Raw genomic sequence first — 21703 nt, 5'->3', positions numbered from 1 at the left:
CTTAGGAAATGTCTTTACTTGTATGATCAAAAAATGATGAGAGAGCAATTTTCTTATGAAACTAATGAGCCAGAAATTGTACTCATCACTCTCATATACATTTTTTTGGCAACAACTTAGTCGCATTCCAGAAATAAATGCAAAGATGTCTGAAAAATGTATTATTTCTTTTAATAACCTCACAACCACTGTGAACTCTGTTGTTATGGGAGAATAGTGCAATGAAGTTGAATTAACAACAGAACCCTCCCTTACAGATTCATTCAGAACATCAAGATATTATGCACAGTCCAGTCAACAAAGTAGCAATTGCTCCAAGATGATGTTACAATTACAGGACCCAGAGGGAGGATGGTTTCTAAGGGACAAGGGCAGCTTGACTCTGTAAAATCAATGCCTCCCTATGAATTCGGAGTCGATAGTTGTCTACATACAATGAACTGGACAAAGGTAGACTTGAAGACCCTGGAGGAGATGGCTTAGGGCTACAACAGAGGTCCTGAACAAGCTACTGCCACAACAGGGCATGACAAGTTTAATAATGACTACACCAGCAAGTATAATGTTTTATATATATTCTTTTTTCAACATAGCATTTTTGTTGGTTCTCTGGTAATATCATATTGTGAACCCTGATCCACTCACTTCCTGGTACTTTCCCTGTATTTTCATGTCTGCTCTGTCCCCCACCTTTGTGACTTCTCTGCCACAAAAGAGAGAGAGAGAGAGAGAGAGAGAGAGAGAGAGAGAGAGAGAGAGAGAGAGAGAGAGAGAGAGAGAACACGTAAAAATAAAAATAATATTAAAAGTCCAGTTTGTGTTATCTATATACTCAGTGGAGTGTGGTGGCCTCTCAGTGGCCTGCCCCTTAAAATAGAACTGAGTCCTTCCCCTTCACACCCCTGGCAGAAGCCATCAATTGTGGAGAGCCACACTTCAGCATCCCCATAACACTTAAATGCTCTCTTTGGTTTGGTGGCTTCCTGTCTAAGCTGTTACTTTCTTTTGCTGGATTTGGAGTGGGAGTAGTTGTCACAGAAGCCTTCCATGTCCCTCTCTCTTAACTGTGAGTCTGCAGTTATCTGTATCATGGCAAAAATCGCCTCCTTGGTCTTCACAGACAGGGAATCACGTATCACAATTTTCTACACTGTTTCTGAAGACCATGGACCTGGACAGAACCCTCGCAGGCAGTCCACAGATATCACCATGGCCCCAGGTGGCAGAGCAGGCCACTCACATCAGTATTCAGTGGCATCCCAGTCCATGGAGGCCAACATGGCTTCAGGCAGCAGCAACACAGAGCATGGGCATCCACATGGTCCTTGGCAACAGTACAGCCCACGGACATTAATAGGCAGGTGCACAGATCCCAGATGTCCTCATGCCCTCCCTGGTAACATGGGCCACAGACATCAATACAGCACCCAGCGAGGGGTAGGAGCACCCTAGTGGCTGGCACTTCTGTTGGACCCACCTGTCCACCCACCAAAAGCTTATACACAGCTTTTGAAACCACTGCTGTACCCAAGTCAGCCTCTTTACCTGGCAAACAACCACAGCATTAGTTTGAGGCATTGCTGCATATAAAAATAATTTAGCATTAGAGGGAGAAAACCATTCTTCAGTACATTTATATCTGAAATATTTCTTTAGCCATTTTTTCTAGCATCTTTACTTGTTAGAGAAATTTAAAATATATAGCAAAGGTCATAAACATGACTGTGCAGTGTGTGTGTGTGTGTGTGTGTGTGTGTGTGTGTGTGTGTGTTTAGCTACATATTTCAAATGTTGCAAATGATTCATGTTGTTGGGCTCTTACACTTACGTGATGATCTGGCGCCACCCAGCAGACCAAATGAGCACTGACTACATTTTGCTTACTTGGGAAGGCAGTTGAAGGCAGGGAAGGTTGGCAGAGTCGGAATTCAAGTACCAGCTCTTTCTCTAGTCCTTGCATCCGTAGGCGAGAAGGCCATTCAAAAGCTGAATTGTTTAGTTAACGTCTGTTCTTCAACTGCCAATTTCTACACATGAAAGCCTCCATGTTGTAAGGTTTCCATTTCTTTCCTCATTTACTCAGGCAGGCGGGGACTAAGTGCTGCCTGGCACCTCCCCCTCTTCTGAATTTCCACAGCTCCTAGTAGAGAACTGCAGAGGCACACCGATAGCCATGAGATATGAACGATGAAATATTCTCCTGGATTTACCCATGATGGTCAAGCCTGGGACGGCCCAAACCAAGACTTTTATTTATAGGACTGATTTAGATTTCTCGACCCTTTTCACCAGTTTATACAACTCCCAATGTCTTGAGTCCCCTGGAAAATATCTCCAATTGTAAGCACTGTGGAAAGCGATGTGCAGTTGTTCACTGATTGTTATGAAGACAAGAAGTGAGTCCAGGGTGCTGGGAATACCTCTAATGACTGATTTCGGGTCAAGAGCATCCAATTATCTTAAGAGTCAAGCTCCCTATAAGGGTATATGTGGAGAGCTGTGAGGTGCCGCGCCTTAACAAGGCGCAGGTTTCCGCCATCCCGACGGTGAGCGCTCTCTAAGATAAACAAGTCCTTATATGGCAAAAGGCTGTGCAAGGGTAACTGGTGATCTGATGACGAGCAGTCTTGCTCTGACGCGGACCTATGAGGAGGTGACACCTGGCATGAGCTGATTGGCCCTTGAGGCCCTTAAGCTTGGCCCTTCCCTTCTTCGGGGCCATTCCCACTGAGCTTAATCCTGAGTAAAGATCTTGAGAAGAAGTCTGGTTGTTGGTGTCTTATTTCCGCTGGACGGTGCGGCGCCAACAGGTATAAGGATGTATTCTTCCACGGTTTCTTTTTTCTTTGCTGTGACATCAATCACCATACCCATACCTAGTATGTCCTGTCTCTAGACTTTTGTTTTTGAAATTAGAATTGTTTTAATAGATATTTTAAAAAATACTAAAATACTCATGTGATTCTGCTGTGGTATTTGCCCTAAAGGAGACAAGAGGCAGAGTGCAGAACCCAAGTGCTGCTGGGTGGGCCTTCCCTTAGGCTAAGGAATGCTCCTCCTGTCATTCAGACTTATGGGCCCCTGCTGCCCCAGCTTCCAATCCCTGAAGCAAGAAGGCCCACTGATCTGGCTCTGGCACCTGAAGGGCTGGCTGGGTAAGTGAGGACAGGTGACCATTTGCACAAAATACTACTCTAGTATTGGGGAACAGGATATATAGCTGAGGGCCCTGCTTGTCTATGGCAAGGGTGAGTGTTGGATGGCCACTTCTCAAGGAGTGAGGAAGCCTAAATCCCAATGATACAAAAGAAGGTAAAGGGTGCTGGTGCTTCAGAGGCTGGGCCAGTCACCCTCCAGCCCTCAGATCCAGCTGAGAACTCTTGTGGATGAAGAAGATAAGGACCAGGATGGTAATGGCAGTCAGCACACTTCGCAGTTAGGCCAGGTCCAGAGAGGTGGTGGTCCTGTGGTAGAAAAGAGGGACAGTGCAGGCACACGAAGAGCAGCCCAGCGGGGAAAGCCACACCAGCTCTGGGTGTAGTGTAGAGGCCTAGCATTGTCCATCTGGGAGTTGCAAACCACCACAAGGCCGGCAGCATTGGTGCAGCCTGTGATGAGTGCCGTGGTGGTAATCCAGGAGTGCGGACTCTGCTCCAGGTGTTGCCCGTACTGAAGAAGGCAGATCAGCGCCACCATAAAAGCACCCGCTTACCAATGAGACTGAAGAGGCAGCTCTCTGGGGGAGGTGTGCCCATTTGCTGATGAGAGGAACATGATTAAGGGTGCAGCATGTCTTAGCTCCCCCCTCTGCCGTTCAACAGGGTCAGGAGAACAGGACTCAATGTTGGACCAGTTCTGCACTGGCCACACGTGGTGGTTTATCAAGGCCATGGAAATCAATCTATATGCCTGTGATGGAGAATACAGACAGGCTGTCAGGAAGAGGATCCAGGCAGTCACGAGGGAGTGGAGGCAGGGTGGTGGTAATTTGGGGGTAAGGACAACAGGTAGGTGAGGAACGGGGGGGAAGCCCAGTCACCTTGAAACATTTCCACCACAATCAACTGCCCTGGGCTCCAGAAGTGTCCCATGGCCTCTGCTCCCTGATGGGCACTCTGGTGGCCCCATATTGGATGCATACCTAAAAGTTTTCCTACTTCTGGACGTTGACTCCAAAGATTCCATTATTTACTTGAGATTCCTAACAGCTCCTTACAGATAGCGCAAAAGTGACCCGAAGTGGACTCCATAGCATTTCCTCTGCCACCTGAATTTCTGCCTTAAACCCATGAGATTTTCTATTGAAGATTTTACACACATGCCTATTGCTACCCTCACCCGAATCAGTTAAATATATCATGAAGAAAACCATATGCAAATAACCATATATTTCATTGTTTCCTACCATAAACTGCATACAATACTATTATAAAAGGTAAAGATCAATCAAACTTCAGCATGTAGCAGAGACCATGCATGGTTCCATCTGTAGATAAGAAATGTGAACACATTGTAGCTACTTAAGGTTCTATTGCAATGAGCCTGTTGAGTTGAGCACCCACTGAAAAACTATGTAGCACTAGCCATCTTCAGGATTCTGTCCTCTCTGAAGATTGGATATCATGGTAAAACAATCCATTTCTCATGATTCTCACATGCTTTCCATTGTGTATCATACAAATAAGACACAAAATGAGCCTTCTGGTAAAAAAAAAAAAAAAGGTTACATTTTTTCAGGATCAAAAATTTAAATGCAGACTTTTAACTGGAGGAGGCTGGTTATCTTCTATATTGAAAACATATTACTGACTAAATTATCTGGCTCTTCAGGAAATCTTATTCCTTTTTATGTTTGTTGCAGGCTGACAATATCTGTCACATCAAGACAAAATAGATTTGCATTTAAGTTGTAGTCATCATCTGCTTTTCATGAGATAAAATATTGAAAAGAGAAAAAAAATTTCAACTAAGAAATCCTGACACATCTACATATTTCTGAAACCTAAATAAAATGAGATTTTGAAAACCTGCAATCAATTTCCCATTGTAGAGATTCGTTATCATTTTGCTTGACTGAACAGTTCTATGACTAAACAAGAATTAGAGCTCATTCATATTTTTCCCTCCATATAGCAAGACAAGAAGGACCAGTAAAAACAGGAATACCACAGACTGTGCATTTTCTTGAGTATCAGGACAATATCAGGATTGATATGCTTAACAGTTGTCTCCATTCCCTTCACTTGATTTTACTTATATGCAATTTGTGATTTTTCTGAGCTTAGGCTAATTTTTATAAACAAGCATATTTAGTCTATCTACATACTATATATTTGCCGGTGAGCTTGCTTAGTACTTCGGAAATCACCTACAATTTACCCCCTTCTCAAAGGCAGCTGAGTCAGCAGGACATTTTTCCTCTTTTGAAAGGCAAAGCTGTTTCAAGGGAAAGTTCTAAGGATGATTTGTTTTTTCTTTGTATTATAACTTTTGTCATCGCCTGCATTTCTCTCACCATAAAAGGCTCCCTCCTGCCCTTTCCTTTTATTTATTGGCTACTATGTTAACAATGTTTTTTGGGAGAAGCAGAAAAATTTTGTACCCTGTGACTTTTGCTGGTCAACACATCTCTATTTTGACAAGTTACATTTGAGAATGAAATATTAATATATAATACTAGGCAAGGTTTCAAGAAGTTAAAGCAAAGAAATAACACACAGGACAATTTTTTATAAAGTAGGAGGGAACCATTTTTATTGTGTGTGTGTGTATTGAAAGATTTTATGACTATTTTTATTTAGAAGAATATCATGGGATATCAACAAAATGTGTAGTAACTGCTTGGTAACATAAATCCCAGGTGCTGCTCCTTTATTAAAATTTAACAGTTCATTTGGTGACTGTTGATGAACCTAAAGAGAACTTGGGAGGAAAACTTACATGAAGCAGAAAGGAATTCTAAATCAACATCTCATGAATAATAAAACTGTTTATGTTTACAAATGGAACAATGAGGAATTTATTGATTAGGAAAGGAAAAGAAAAGGCAAACAATGTTATGCTTGTTGTGTGAAGAGCATTGGCCTTTCTCCCAGGTCTTTATTCCCCAATATTAGCCAGATATAACATGATAGTGATAATTTCTTTAAGTACTGGAAGAGAGGGAGAGGAATAGTAAGGTTTTTTCTATTTATCTCTCTCATTTTGGAAAACAGAAACATAAATAGTTCTGTTTTTTCATAGCATTTAAACAAAATGTCAAAGAAAATTTTTAATTTTTGTTGCATCTCAAAATTTAATATCCTTTGTTCTTTGGATATTTGGATATTTGGAATAAAAGAGCAGTAAAACTTGCCAATAGATTCTTTTTATAATTAAAATATCCATTTGAGTTTGTGGGAGAGATGGTTCAGTGGGTAAAAACACTTGTTATGCATGATTACCTATAGCCCCAGCCCCAGAGGAGCTGACACATTCTATTGGCATCTGTGCATAACCCATCCACATACATATACACAGCTATTTTATATACTATGTATATACATACATACAAAGGGTTAAAGTTCAGTTACCCTATAATGAGGTGAAATGCTCCTACTTGACACCACAGGTTAGCAAATCAAACACTCAGTGCCAGGAATGATTGTTTCTTTTGAAGTTGTTGACCAACGAGCTCCCTAGACTCTGCAAACAGTTGCTACTCTTGTTTACCCCCATAAAACCTGATGCTTAGACTCTATTGCTGAATTTGCCACGTGCTTGAGTCATAGAACATGGTAAAATCAAGCTGGTACTGACCTGGAGGCTTTATCCCTATTAGTTATTTCATAGTGGTAGATGATGCTATGATCCATACACAAGGAAAAAAAGTAATCATTAATCTTACCCAGCTATGAACCCTACAATATATAATAAATGACATATTCAGTACTTTATGTCCACAGAGGCAATAGTGATCTGAACATCATGATAACTAGCAACCACACTCTGGTTTTATTTAAGTTCTGCTTTACAAAATGCGACCCATACTTGGTAATATTATCAGCACAAGAACCTATGGTTAGGCAGGTCATAGGCTCTAAGAGAAGAACCTACTACTATCGTTTTGCTAAATGGAATAGTGTGAAACTCACTCCTAATGGCTTATCATATCCGTAGATAAATGCATCTCTCAACCCTTATCAGAGAAGCTCCAATTTTTAGTAGATAATGATTAAGACAGAGACTCAACTGGTCAACGTGTAGGAAAATAAGAGACTCGACATAGTGCTCAGCTCTAAATGGAACATATATACAATACCTCACTTTCCCAAGGTTCAGGAATCATTGTGGAAAAGGGGCCAGAAAGAGTGCATGAGATAGTGGCAGTGAATGACTATAAAAGAAACATTGTCTTCTAGATACGGCAGGGCAGATATGAATATACTGTTGTTGTGACAACAGGCACAAGACCAGTCCCAGCATGGAGAGGGGGAGTTGCACATAACAATCTCATCCCTAGCCTTGGATGGCTATTAGATGCTGGGTGAGTAAAACTCAGCTATATCTAAGAGTGCTCTGGCAAGTCATATGTTTCAGTGGGAGGCCACACACTCAGTAATATTTGAGCAGAACAGAACAAAGTTGGCTAAGTGAGAAAGGCAAGTGAAGTAGGGAGGGTGTACAGTGATCAAATACATTGTAAATATTATCAAAGAGTTAAGTAAAACATTAAAAAGTCATCATAGAGGAGCAGGTGAAATTGCTCAGCAGGTGAAGGGACTTACCACGGTGCCTACCTACATGACATTTATTCTTAAAACTTACATGGTAGAAGCAAGTAGCTACCTCCTGAAAATTGTCCTCAGACTTTCACATGCACAATGTGGTATGTACATACTCATACATTCATATAGACAGAAGAAGACACACGACACACATACACAGTAAATAAATAAATAAATAAATAAATAAATAAAGCAAAATAAAATTTAAAATATTTAAAATTAACCCTTTAAAGACTTCAGTGAATCATTATTGGTTTCTTTATTTCTAAAGATCTTTGCCATTTGTTTTCCCTTGGTTATAAGAATTAAATATTCATAATATACCTAGATAGTTGCTTCTTTATTGATTTTTGTCATTATGGGTTTTTTTCTCTATCACTTTTATAATAAAATAATAGTTCTAGATTTTTGGGCTCTAATCTAGTGTTTTCCTTTGCTCCACTCAATCTATAAGATGGGATTTTTTTAAAAAAATAAGATGATTCTTAAAAGAGTTCTTTAGTCTCTTTCTATTTACCAATGCTCCTGGCAACATGCACTGATAGTGCCACACAGGCTATACGCTGGGATGTTGTGTTTTGTTCTATCAGATAGACCTCACAGTGAGTATTGTTCCCCAGATCTGTGCATCACAGAGGCCCTGAGCCAAACGCAGACCTACAACCATTTAGGTCTCCATTTTACCTGTCTATATATTCAACAAGAGGAAAGGGCAGCAAATGACAAGAAACCTGAGAAGAGTGTCCTACAGAAAGCAACTCACTACCAGAGAGTGAAGAGCGGGTAGAAATTACACAGACCAGAAGGCAAATGAAGTCAAGATTTCCACAATGGAAATGATTCATCAATAGTGTTTTTGTTGCCTTTGATCTTTTAAAAACTGACTTTATTTTGGGTTCTTTAGTGACTCTATTTCCCTTCTAACCCACCTACCTTAGAGAAAGAAGGTTAAGAGGAACAGGAGAAGTAGACCTTTTTTTAGACTCAGTTCCTTGGGATGATTCTGCTCTTCATCCTCAGGGTTGCCTAAGACCCGTCAAAAAGCAAACCAGAAATTCAGTAAGTGACTGTAACCATAGCAGCTGGAACACAGAGCAGCAGCTAGAACCTGGACCTTGAAGCATTCACTGGAGCATTTCTCTCTATAAGCATCTTGAAGTGAAGCAATCACAACCAAGTGAGGTTGAAGCGAGGCAAAAATCCAAAAGACCAAACCTCTGGTGTTTGGTTCAAATATATATATCTCCTCTCAGAACCCATAGCAAGATGTTTATCAGCTGCCAAAGACCGTGCCCCTGCATGAGGTAGTTCCTTCTCTAGCAGAGAAACACCACATGACTCTCACAAGTCTGTTTCAAGTGGACAAGCATCACATGCCCTCACACAAGTTTGCTTCACACCCCACACATGGAATATAAATAATAACATGCTTACATCCACTGCATATTTTGAGTAAAATGGATAGTGTGTTATTAAGGGGACATATTGCTGAGGAAAGAGTGGATTCTGAAATCATTCCAGGACAATGATACTATGTGACCCTAAGTGAAACAAAATACAAAACAAAACAACAAAAAAGTCATTATATACTTTTTCTTGACTGAGAGAGGAACCAAAACATCAAAGTAAACCTCCACTATGCTAAGGTAGTTTCCTTGTGTGCTTTTTTAGTAAAACATTCAAACCAAAACAGTTCACAAGGGTTCTTGTCTCTATTCAGTGCTCTTTAATTAGGTCTTTCAAATCTTTAACTTGGAATACAGGGCAAAAAACCAAAATAAACTAATATAAAAGAAAATGTATTGACACACAGAACAAATTTTAATCTGTGTATTTGAGCTGGTTTGAGCTGTCTCTTGAACGGCCTCAAGAAAAGTCCGTATGCCTAGACTTTAGAAGTATGTGGCAAAGACAGGAAGGTTGACAGGGACCTCTGTGATTGTTGATAAATATGGATCAATTTGTATTTTTCTACATGTAGATATCCAGTTAGACCAGCACAATTTATTAAAGATGCTATCTTTTTCCATTGTGTGGATTAGGCTTATTTATCAAAAAATCAAGTGTCCATATGTATGTAGGTTTATTTCTAGGTCATCCAGCCAATTTCTATGGCAGTACAGGGCGTTTTTATTACTGTTGCTCTATAGTACAGCTTGAGATTAGGGATGGAGATTCCTCCAGAAGATCTTTTGTTGTACAGGATTGTTTTAACAATTTGGTTTGTTTGTTTCTCCATATGGTGTTGAGACTTGATCTTTCAAGGTCTGTAAGCAATTGTGGAGGGATTTTCATAGGGATTGCATTGAATCTGTAGATTCCTTTTAGTAAAATGGCCATTTTTACTATGTTGATTTTCCCAATCCATGAGCATGAAAGATATTTCCATCTTCTGAGATCTTTTTCAATTTCTTTCTTCAGAGACTTGAAGTTTTTTTATACATGTCTTTCACTTGCTTGGTTAGAGTTACATCCAGATTCTTTATGTTGGTTGTGGCTGTTGTGAAGGGTATAGTTTCCTTAATTTCTTTCTTAGCCCATTTGCCATTTGTACACAGGAGAGCTACTCATGTTGTTTTTGAGTTGATTTTTTTTATCCAGCCACTTTGCTAAAGTTGTTTATTAGCTGTATGAGTTCCATGGTAGAATTTTTTTGTCTCACTTATGAATATGATCATATAATCCATGAATAGTGCTATTTTGACTTCTTCCTTTTCATTTTGTATCGCCTTTATCTCCTTTTGTTGCCTTATTGATACAGCTAGCACTTCAAGTACTATATTGAAGAGATACAGAGAGAGTGGACAGTCTTGTCCTCTCCCTGATTTCAGTGGAATTGTTTTAAGTTGAAGTATATTGCCATTACTATGTTTAGACATGAGTCTTGTATCCCTGATCTCTCCAAGACTTTTAACATAAATGTGTTTTGGATTTTGTCAAATGCTTTTTGGTTATTTAAGGAGATGATCATATTTTTTCCTTTCAGTTTGTTTATATGGTGGATTACATTGATGGATTTCCATATATTGGACAACTCCTGTGTGCCTGGGATGAAGCCTATTTGGTCATGGTGGATGATATTTGTTATGTGTTCTTGATTCAGTACAAGTCTGTTTGGCACTTTCAAAACTTGACCTCAATTAATCTTGTCCATTCCAGTAATGAGGGCAGTGCAGTGTATGTTTGCCTGCCCAGAAAAATGGGAAACAAATAGAATAAATTATGGGACTTGTCTAGAGGAAGCTTGGGAAAATATATTGAAAGAAGCATCATGATAATGTGAAGAGAAGAACCATGATTCTTCTTTATGGGTATGGGACATGTTTTAAATAATACCAGGTCTAAGCTAATGACTGACATAAAAGCAATACATTAAAAAATGCTTCTATATTGATATTTCATATCAACACATTTGAAGACAATTGAAATGTAATGAGATCCAGTTAAACTATTAACCTGGAATTGGATAGTTTTTATTTGTTAAGTAGTGTTTTATAAATGTACTTTGAAATAATAAAGTATTAGTGGGTATTGTCATAAGAATCACAAACCTAATATGGAGTTCAACACCTTTAATACAATGTGTCAGGAGGCAGGGGCAGGTAGATCTTTGATAGCCTGAGGGCATCCTGGTCTATATAACAAGTTCCCGGCCATATAGGCCTACATAGTGAGATCTTTTCCCCAAACTAAGTGAGTGAGTAAGTAAATAAATAAACAAATCAAATATATTACCATTTATACTGCTTGCTTCTATTCCATGCATGAATTCTTATTTTCCTTACTAATTACTGACTGAAATACTGATAATAGAACATATATCTTTGTGGAAACATTAGATTTATTAACATTAATTATTATTGCCTCAGTGATACTCTGAAAAGGAATTTGGAGCGAAATACTTAGAAGACAGTTTCCACTTTTTTTTTTCTGATCATAATATTTCCCTGGGGAACTGTACTAATCTTAAGCCTCTTAAGAATTCTTGCGCAGTAAATCTGACATGGATCAAAAAAAGTGAAGTTTTGACAAGTCCGAGAATGAAACTGGTGTTCAGAAAAATCGACCCCTAATAAATCTTTCATTCTGAACATGCTGTGATTCTCTTGTAGTCACTGAGACATCAAAGACTATGTCCATCTCTTTCTTCCTTTCTTCCTTCATTTTCCCTTCCTCTCTTCTTCCTTTCTTTTTTCCTTCTTATTTCTACCCTAGTCTTGTTTTTCACATATATTGAATATTTCATGTAGTTGAAGTTGACCAAAATGGCTCATGCTTCTATCTCTACATGTTGTTTGGTGAGATTAGAGGCCTAGGCCATCATCACACATGATTTTATATGATACTGGAGATCAAACTCTAGGCTAGATAATCACTAAATGAACTAAGCTACAGTCTTAACTGTGAATACTTTTGTTAGTGTTTTATGTTGTTAAAAGTATTGCTATCAGTGTCCACCATGCTGGGAGGAATGAATCCTGTCAGGTCTGATCCAGCATCAGTGTCCAGTTCTTCTGTTGTGAAAACATGTAATTTCTCACAAGCATTATACAGTCCTAAAATTATAACCGTATGAGGTGTGCGGGATGCTCAGAACAATTAAGCCTAGTTCTCTGCTCTTTGTATGAGCAGAAGAAAGGCATCAGAAATCTTCATTCATGCCATATGAAGAATGGCTTCTAATAGTAAATAACAGGGATTCTGTAACCAACACGAAGCTTTGGCTGTGTGTAGACATTCATGTCTCAGCCAGTCTCGGAGCTATTCTCATGTAGTGGGATTAGCACTATACGTCACTTGCTTGTTCTGCAGTTTGAATTGTTTATATCCAGATTGTAGCCCCTTCCCTCATTGCCTCCTGATCTCACCCTCCCTCACTCATCCCCTCTCCTTCCCTCCCTTAGTCCTCAGAAGGCTGAGCCCTCCTCCCCTTATATCTGACCTCAGCCTATCAAGTCTCATCTGTCCAACCTGTAGCCTCTTCCTTTGTGACCTGGCAAGGCCGTCCTGCCAGGGGGAAGTTATCAATGTTGGGGGTCCCACAAGGAGACTGTGCTGCCTATCTACTACATCTGAGCAGAGTGTCTAGGTCCTCTCCATGCATGGTCCTTGGTTGGAGCATCAGTCTCTGCAGCACCCCCCTCCTCCTCCTGGAATTTTTAAATGCACATTTTATTTATTTTAATTTATTCTTATTATATCCTGATTGTCATCCCCTCTTTCTTATCCTCCCATTCCCTCCCATCCTCCCTCTTTGGCCTATTATCCTCCCCCGGACCTCTGGTAACAGCCTATTAGGTTTCAGGAGGATAGCATGCATTCCCTTTCTCTGTGTGTCAGCTAGGCTATCTTGCCAACAGGCAGTGACCAAATTGTGGGAACTGGAGTGCACATCAGAGGTTCAGCAGCAATATCGCCCTCTCCCCCATGTGAAGAATCAGCAGTCCATCGGCTACATAGGAACAGGGTGTCTTGATTCTCTGAATTCATTGTCCTTGACTGGTGCATCAAGTGCTTCAGTTGCTGTTCCTCATCAGAAGAGGACAGCACCGAGGATGCTTAGAAGAAAGCTTCTGATGCCAATTGATCCAGCATTTCAGACTGTGCTGCATAGGACTCCAATTAAGCCTGGAATTTCTCACCATTTAGAAACTGGACCACAAATGCTATTCTGAGATTCTTTAACTATTTCCCCCAATTTTATCTGGGCCCCTACAAAGGTATTATTCTACCCAAATCAGCCAGAAGAAACCTTAAGAGAGTGGTGCCCCATTTCCATTAAGGAAGGTAGGGAAGGATTTTGGTTGCTTCTTGAGCTATAGATGTTTATTTTCACTGGGAGTTGCTTATAAGTTACTATTGGTCTTATCCAGAATGGAAACAGGGTTAATTCAGGGATATCTCTTTTCTCCTTTATCTTTCTTTCTTAAGTTTAGAGGCAGCAGTTGACAAGGAAGAAGGAGAAATATAGAAATTTACAAGTATGATAGGACAAAAAGTAGACTATTGAATCTACTCCTCAACTTTAGGCCTTAATTGTTACTCACAGGGTTATTTTTAATTCATTGGTATAGAATTTTGTATATTGATACATTGTTATTGAATTCAAATTTAAGATTACTTGTCACACATATTATATATACTTCTGCTCTAATATGAGGCATTGTACCCCTACAATTCAAGTAGAATACAAGGTTTACCTCCAATACTTTGAAAGTGCTATTGTAGGCTGTTTAGGATAATTAAATAATACAAATTAATTGTTAGTTGATTAAATCATGGTCATGTCAATTACTAGTCTATTATTATCATAAGAATATACATCTAGGTTTAACACATAGATATGATTATATAGATAGATAAAGTAAATTAGTTAGATAAGGTCTTCAAAAAAACCAAAGACCTAGAGCATATGGCATTTAAAGATGTTTTTACTATTTTAAAGATTCATTGACAATAAGACAGGATAACTCCTGGTAATACCCAGCCTACCTCAAAGATGAGCCTCAAAGAATTTCCTTATGGAGGTTGCCTCAAATGTGGCAAACCAGCCACTGGGAAAAAATGTCCTCATTTGTGCCACAGACAGAATTCTGCCTAAAAATGGTCAAGCTTATATGCAGGCCAAACTCTGTCAAGAGAGGGTAAGCAAGTCCTCAATAGTTCCTTCCTCACAAACATGTCTGACAGATCTACTGGGCTAGAAGGCTGAAGATGATGCTCCTACCTTATAGAAAGTTTTGGGTAACTGTTCAGGCAGGAAACTGTCTCTGTCATTTTTCATGTGCTGCTAACCTGCTCTTTCTGTTTGTGAAGGTAATTAATTTTATTCCTTCACCAGGGTCTGATGGAGTTGAAGATCAGATAGTTCAGTTTTACAGTTAATCTTAGTTGTTTAGGAGTTAAGATGTTCTTAGGTCTAAATAGATGTTTTAAGTTGTTAGCAATGAGATATGATATATATTGATTTACATTCAGAATTTTAGAATCACCAGGATAGGTAAGATGTTTTATCCAAGGTTGCCAAACTCAAATTGCCAAAACATTATGAATGTAATATTTTTATAACTCCTGATTGTTTTGTGGTTCTTCTTGCTGTATGTAGTTTATTGTATTTATGTGGAATAATATAAATATATGTGTAAAAAATTTCAAAAAATATTGCTATCTTTGTATATTTATATATAATCTGTGTAATATACCTTGATCATGTTGCCCCTTTAGCCTCTTTTGGCCCCACCTATCACCTATTCCTGGTTTTCTTCTTCTTCCCAACAGTCCATCTTCTAATTACGTATCACAGAGTATGTGTGATGTTTGTCTTCCTGAAACTGCCTGGATAATCTTAAGTTAAACCCCTTTATCTGAAAGTGGCATTTCCTTATAGCTGACTGTAACTCTATTGTGTACACATGCCACTTTTCTTTTTCCGTTCTTTTGTTGATGGATACCTAGGCTGATTTCACAATTTGGCTATCTTGACACTTCCAGTATCTCCCTAAGGATAGCAAAGGTGGCTCCTAGCATCCCCATTTTTAGCCGTTTTTCAAAGGATAAATGTTTCAGAATGAAAGAGATCATTTTAGCATAACTTAATTTTTTTCCATGTTTGGATACTAAGAAATAAATCATTTAAAACTAGGCAATTAGTATGCTGAGTTCCCACAGTGGGGCTGTGTGGTCCCCTCCTGCTCAGACTGTTATAAGTGCTGGTAAGACTTGCACAGTGCAGAAATTGCCAGTAGACTACATTAGAACCTTCAGGATAAATATTTGTTGTATATATATGTATGTCAGCAACACTGCTGGAGAGTGATTACCCTGACTGTGTATGCAGGAGAAACTCTGGGTGGAGTAGCTCCCCTGTATATCTCAAACTTTGGGCAGCTTTCTGCAATGCCTGTTAGAAGGATCCCATGGTGCTGCCCTCGAATAATATCAGCATTTGTCTCCATGGAGATGGAATATCAAAAGACCCAAGTTTCTTTCTCAGGACAGAAGAAGCAAGTGAGAGCTGAAAGGACAAAAGAGCATCTTTTCCAAATCAATTACCACATTTTTTAAAAATCTCCTTTAAGCTGCACATTGGGGAGAAAATGCACAACTGTGTTCCTTGAAAGGATTATTAAATCCTACACTGACTCTGTGTATGTGAAGTTCATACCTGATGTAAGCAGAAGCAAAATAACACTTAAGCTAAGAATTGTTGAACAATGTCCAGTGGGAATAGAACACTTTTAAAGGCTTGAGGCAGAAATGGTGCATAGCGATTATCTGTAAAAAGAGGAGGATTAAGTAAAAAGGTAAATGCCGAAACATTTTTAGGTGTTAAGTTATAGGGCAACTCCACCACATGAATTTCTGCTGAATTTCACTTCTGTTGAGAAATACAATTCTGTGTTCAACTAATGTGCCTGAAACTTAAACTAGCAATCAGTCATGTCGAAAGTGATGAGTGCTAACGACTTAGAAGGGGACGAGGGAAAATATATTCAGATGGAAATATATCTTGGTATGGGAAGAGAAGTAATGTATTTCCTGGTTTGAACATATTTTGCATATTTTATACCTTTCTACCTTTGCATTTGTAGCTATATAAAAAATCCAAAAGGGGTCAATAAATATTTTACGAGAAACTTTACAAAATGCTCAAGGCCATACTTGGCTTTCTGCATGATAAAAGAGTACTGCTGCTTGTGCTCCTGAGTCATGCTCATAATTGGTTGTGACCTGTAATCCAATAGTTCAATAAAACCATAAGTGAGATAATTGCATTTCACTTCCACCTTCTCCATTAACTTGGTGTGCTATTATGGGAAATAATTTAATATATCTACTTCAGTTTCCTCCTTAGTGAAATATAGAAAGCCACATTATCTTTTTATTTTTAAAATTTCACTCTAGAATCAATAATTCACTGAGTCATTAACTGGAAATAATCACAAACACACCAAGAAAACACTCATTAATATTCTGCAATATAATAACAGGAGTTTAAAAATCAAATCAACCCAATACTTTTTGAAAAATAAGCCAAATAAGCAATGCTAAAAAAAACAAACAAGATTGTGATAAATTCAATTTAAATGAACAAAATGAATGTTAGTAAGATCTGTTTAGTTGAGCCTAAGAAATAATTGGATACGCTACATTATGAGTTAGGGCAAGCTTTAAGCGATTCAATGAATAAATGCCAAACATAGTACCTTAAGATGCATGTATGATTTTCTTTTATGTGAGATTGGCTTGGGGAATGGCATCAAGACATCCAGGCAAAGAGACTGTATGACTCCCATTTCAATGTTAAGATTTTAATATTCAAACCTATTTCACTGTAAAGGATGGTAAGAGATGTAATTTCATATTATTCTTCTATATTGAAATCATGCTTGGAAAGAAGTAACAAGGTTTTATTTCATATTAAACTGCCTAACATTCTTCTAGTTATATGTAGAGAAAACATTAGGGGATGACTATAGCTTGGATTTCTCTTATTTGATTTTATTCTATGACTTTAAATCCTACCTATCCACTAAAAATTCACACATTTCTATTTCCAACTTTGCTTCCCTCCTTAGCCTCCAGATTGGTACAGTGAACAACCCCTTGACACCACCTCAAATTTAATATGTTGAATCAGTTACTGGATACCAATATTCACAAATAATCTAGAATCCAGTTTTAATTCTCCTACTTCAAATAAAGGTAATCACGCATATTTTCCCCTTTCTTAGTTTTGATTAAGAAACCAGTACTGTCAGTTAGGACCTGTCACTACCGATTCAGGCTGTATTTCTACCTTCTTTGCAGTCAGATGTGTTTCAATTATTAAGATTTTTCTAACAGGACTTAGCTTGAAATAGTAAGTAACTTCCAGGTCATGTCCATGATAGAAATTGCCCACCTACTGGTAGGAAGGCTTTTGAAAAGTTTGACAATTACTTTTAAAATTGAAAAAGTGAATTTACCATTTGACCAAACAATTTGTTCTGATCTGCATGGTATATATTCACTAATAAGTGGATATTAGCCCAACATAGATGTCCTCTGAGAGACTCTACCCAGTTGGGTATAGGGATAGATACTGAGACTCAAACTTGGATGCTGGGCAGAGTGCTGAGAGTTGTATGGAAGAGTGGGGAGATGGAATGACCCAGAAGGGTCAGGAGTCCCACAGGGAGAACATCAAGTCCTACAGTTCTGGACACAAGGTGGACCAAGAACAACGCATGCCAAGAACCTAGACCCCCTGTTCAGACGTAGCCATGGAATAGCTAATTCTCCACGTGGGGAGAGGTGGCGATGGAAGCGTGTCTCAGGCCCTCTGCCATGCACTCTGATGCATGAGATTTGATTACTGGCCCTTGACAGGCTGGACTTGTGGGCACACAGAGGAAGAGGATGCAGGCTATCCAGATGAGATCTAATGGATTATGGTCAGAAGGTGGGAAAAACAGGGCCTCCTGTCGGAGGTCTGAGGAAGGAGAATAGGTCAGAAGCGTGAGGGAGGGTGGCAAAGGGAAGATAAGAGCAAGGGGATAACTATCAGGATGTAATATGAACAAATTATAATAAATAAAAAATATTTAAAAATAAAACTTGAGGATATTAATTTTCTCTTTGTAGTGTTGCTTCAAAGTTCAATGAGATATTACAAATACTGGCTCAATGCGTGGCATGTATTAGATATTCAATTAGTATTTATTGAATCTGAGAAAATCTGACTCTTAATGAAAATAATTATTTACACAAAGATTGTCTAACAAATGTTGAGAGTGGCTTTATTTATAATAGATAAATATGGACACAATATCTATCAAAGGTCAGTATAAATATAAATCATGGCATATATCCAATAGCATATTCTCAGAAGCAAAAGGGGAAAATCTGGTTACATAGATATTCAAATCTTAAAACCATTAATCTAAATGAGGAAGAGTTACGAAGAAGTATAAAGATCCATTAATGAATCTACTTAAATTTGTTATTACTTTATAAATGTGTGTGTGTGTGTGTGTGTGTGTGTGTGTGTGTGTGTGTGTGTGTGTGTGTGTGTGTGTGTTTGGGAGAGGGCGTAAATGCTGTGGTATGTAAGAGAAGCTCAGAGAACAATTTAAAGAAGTTGCTTCTCTCCGTCCACCACGTTGGTCCTGGGATCGATTTCAGGTGGTCAGAGCTGAGGCAGCACTTTAACCTACTGAACCATCTCACCAGCCCTCTAGAAGGCATTCTTTCCCTTCCTCTCTCCCTCTTGTCTCTTTCAAGAAACTTATGTTTTATTTTGTAATATAGTTCCAAGACTATAATAATCTAGGCAGGAGCTAATAATCTATGCAGGAGTAGATCGAGACTTGTCACATTGTGTCCAGAGTCAGGAAGCAGACACTGTACAATGCTTTTGATAAGCTGCCTTTCCCCTTATTTAGTCTGAGATCCCAGCTCATTGGATGGCACTGCCAACATTTAGGGTGAATATTCTTACCACAGTCATTCTATTCTGGGTAATCCTTGACAGATGTTCACTCCTCAGGAATTCTACAGCGTGATGTTGTTATCCATCACAGCCATAATATATTTTTGGTTATGTGTGCATATGGGTGTACATGAAGGTCATATATGTACTCGTGGTGAAGGCCAGGGGTCAATATTGTGTGTAATGTACCTTCCTCATTATTTCTCCACCTTATTTTTGAAAACAGAGTTTTACGATGAACCTAGAAATTACTGATTTGGTTAGGCTGTCTGGCTGGTGAGTTCCAGGGAGTCTGTGCCTCCCTAGTGATGGGATTACAGGCACATGCTGTCATGCCTAGACATTTAAGTGTATTAGTAATCAGAATCCAGGTTTTCGTGTTTGTACATTAAGCGCTTTATCACCAAGCCATCTCTTTAGTGCCTGTAACAACTATTACTTATTTATTTATTTCATTAGTATTATACGGCATCCTATGGTACTCAGGTTGGCTTCAAATTTGCTTGAGATGAGGATGAACTCTTCTCTTTCTCAGTTCCATTTACTTTTCTCTTTTCTAGTACCCAGGTTTCTTATCCGTTGTCAGTGCTGGAGATCAGGAATGAGTACAATTAAATATTTGCTGAACTTTCAAGGCATCATGGCCATGCTTAGGTGAATTCCAGGAGGATTCCTGGACAAACATGGCAGTGGTCTAGGAATTTGTCTGATCTCACTTATCATGGACACAGAGAATAAAATTTATCTCAGCTTGATTATTTCCTGTTGTTTACTCCTCTTGTGTATGCTTTCTTCTATTTGTTCTAGAGCTTTAATCAAACGGAGGGCTAAAATCAACAAAATAAAAACAAGGAGAACAATACCATTAGTAAACAAGGAGGTGGTTCTTTAAGAAAATCAATAAAATAGAAAAACATCTATCCAAACTAAAAGAGAGAGGGAGAATATCCAAATTAGCAAAATCAGAACAAAATAAAGGACATAATAACACATACTGAGGAAATCCAAAGAATCACTAGCTCATACTTTAAAAATACATACTATAGAAAATTGGAAAATCTACAAGAAATGCATATTTTCCATAGATGCCACTTACCAAAGTTAAAACAAGATCAGGTAAACAATTGAAATAGTCCACAAAGTGAGTCTAGGACAGCCAGGGCTACACAAAGAAACCTTGTCTTGAAAAACCAAAAAAGAAATAATAAATAAATAAATAATAAAAATGATCATTTTTAACAATGATGTTGTTCTAACTGTATGTCTGTATGTAGAAGAATGCAAATAGATCCATATTTTTCACCTTGCCCAAAAATCTAGTCCAAGTGGATCAAAGATCTCAATTTAAAACCAGATACACTGAACCTGATAGAAGAGAAAGTGGGAAATAACCTTGAATGTATTTGCATAGAAGACAATTTCATGTACAGAACCCTGATAGAATAGGCACTAAGAAAATCAGTAAATGGAATCTCATGAAACTGAAAAGGTTCCGCAAGGCAAAGGGCACCATTAATAGGAAAAAATGATAGGCTAGAGAATAAGAATTTTTTTTTACCAACTCCACCTCAGATAAGGCTAATATCCAAGATATATAAAGAACTCAAGAAATTAGACACCAAAATACCAAACTACCCAATAAAAAAAATGAGGTATCCATCCAAACAGGGACTGAGAGGAGTAGAGTATTTTCAAACAAGGAATTTCAAATGTCTGATAAACACTTAAAGAAAATTTCAATACAGTTAGCCATCAGGGAAATGCAAATCAAAAGCACTTTGAGATTCCATCTCAAATGGCTAAGGTCAAATATACAAGGTTACAGGTCATGCTGGTGAGTTTGTGGATCAAAGGGGAACACTCCTACATTGCTGGTGGGAGTGAAAACTTGTACAACTACCATGGAAATCAATATGGCTATTCCTCCGAAAATTGGGAATCTATCTACCTCAAGACACAGCTATTCTATTCTTTGCCATATAACTAAGGATGCACCAAGGACAGTTGCTCACTATGTTCATAGCAGCTTTATTCATAGTAGACAGAAAGTGGAAACACCCTAAATGTCCCTCAACTGAAGACGTGATAAAGAAAATATGGTACATTTACATAATGGAGTACTACTGACAGTTAAAATGATATCATGAAAATTTCAGGCTGGAACTAGAAAAAAAAATTATCCTGAGTGAGGTAACCCAGACCCAGAGAGACAATATGGTATGCACTCACTTATAAATAGAAATCACCACTTAAGTAAATGAAAATCACACCCCAGTCCACAGACCCAGAGAAGCTGAGTAACAAGGAAGGCTCTAAATGGAACGCATGCATTTCCTTGGTAAGGGGAAAGACAATCAACGCTTTGGGTGTGCTGGTGGGGGGAGGGTGGAAGAGGGATCAGGAGAGATCGGGCGGAAGGGTGAGGATGGCAAGAGAGAATATGGGTGAGAACGGAATAGAAACA

General features: G+C 38.6%; 1 pseudogene across 1 annotated transcript; it reads right to left on the bottom strand.

Annotated features, from left to right (window-relative positions):
- Positions 1–3436: 3436 nt before the first annotated feature.
- Positions 3437–3963, bottom strand: LOC311589785 (transmembrane protein 150A-like; annotated as a pseudogene). Its single transcript has one exon. The product of its transcript is annotated as a transmembrane protein 150A-like (transcript).
- Positions 3964–21703: the final 17740 nt, after the last annotated feature.

The sequence above is a fragment of the Acomys minous genome (assembly GCF_964271855.1).
Source record: "Acomys minous genome assembly, chromosome: 19".
Taxonomy (NCBI): Eukaryota; Metazoa; Chordata; class Mammalia; order Rodentia; family Muridae; genus Acomys; species Acomys minous.
Note: the sequence above shows the minus strand (reverse complement) of the source record. Positions and strands in the feature narration are given on the sequence as shown.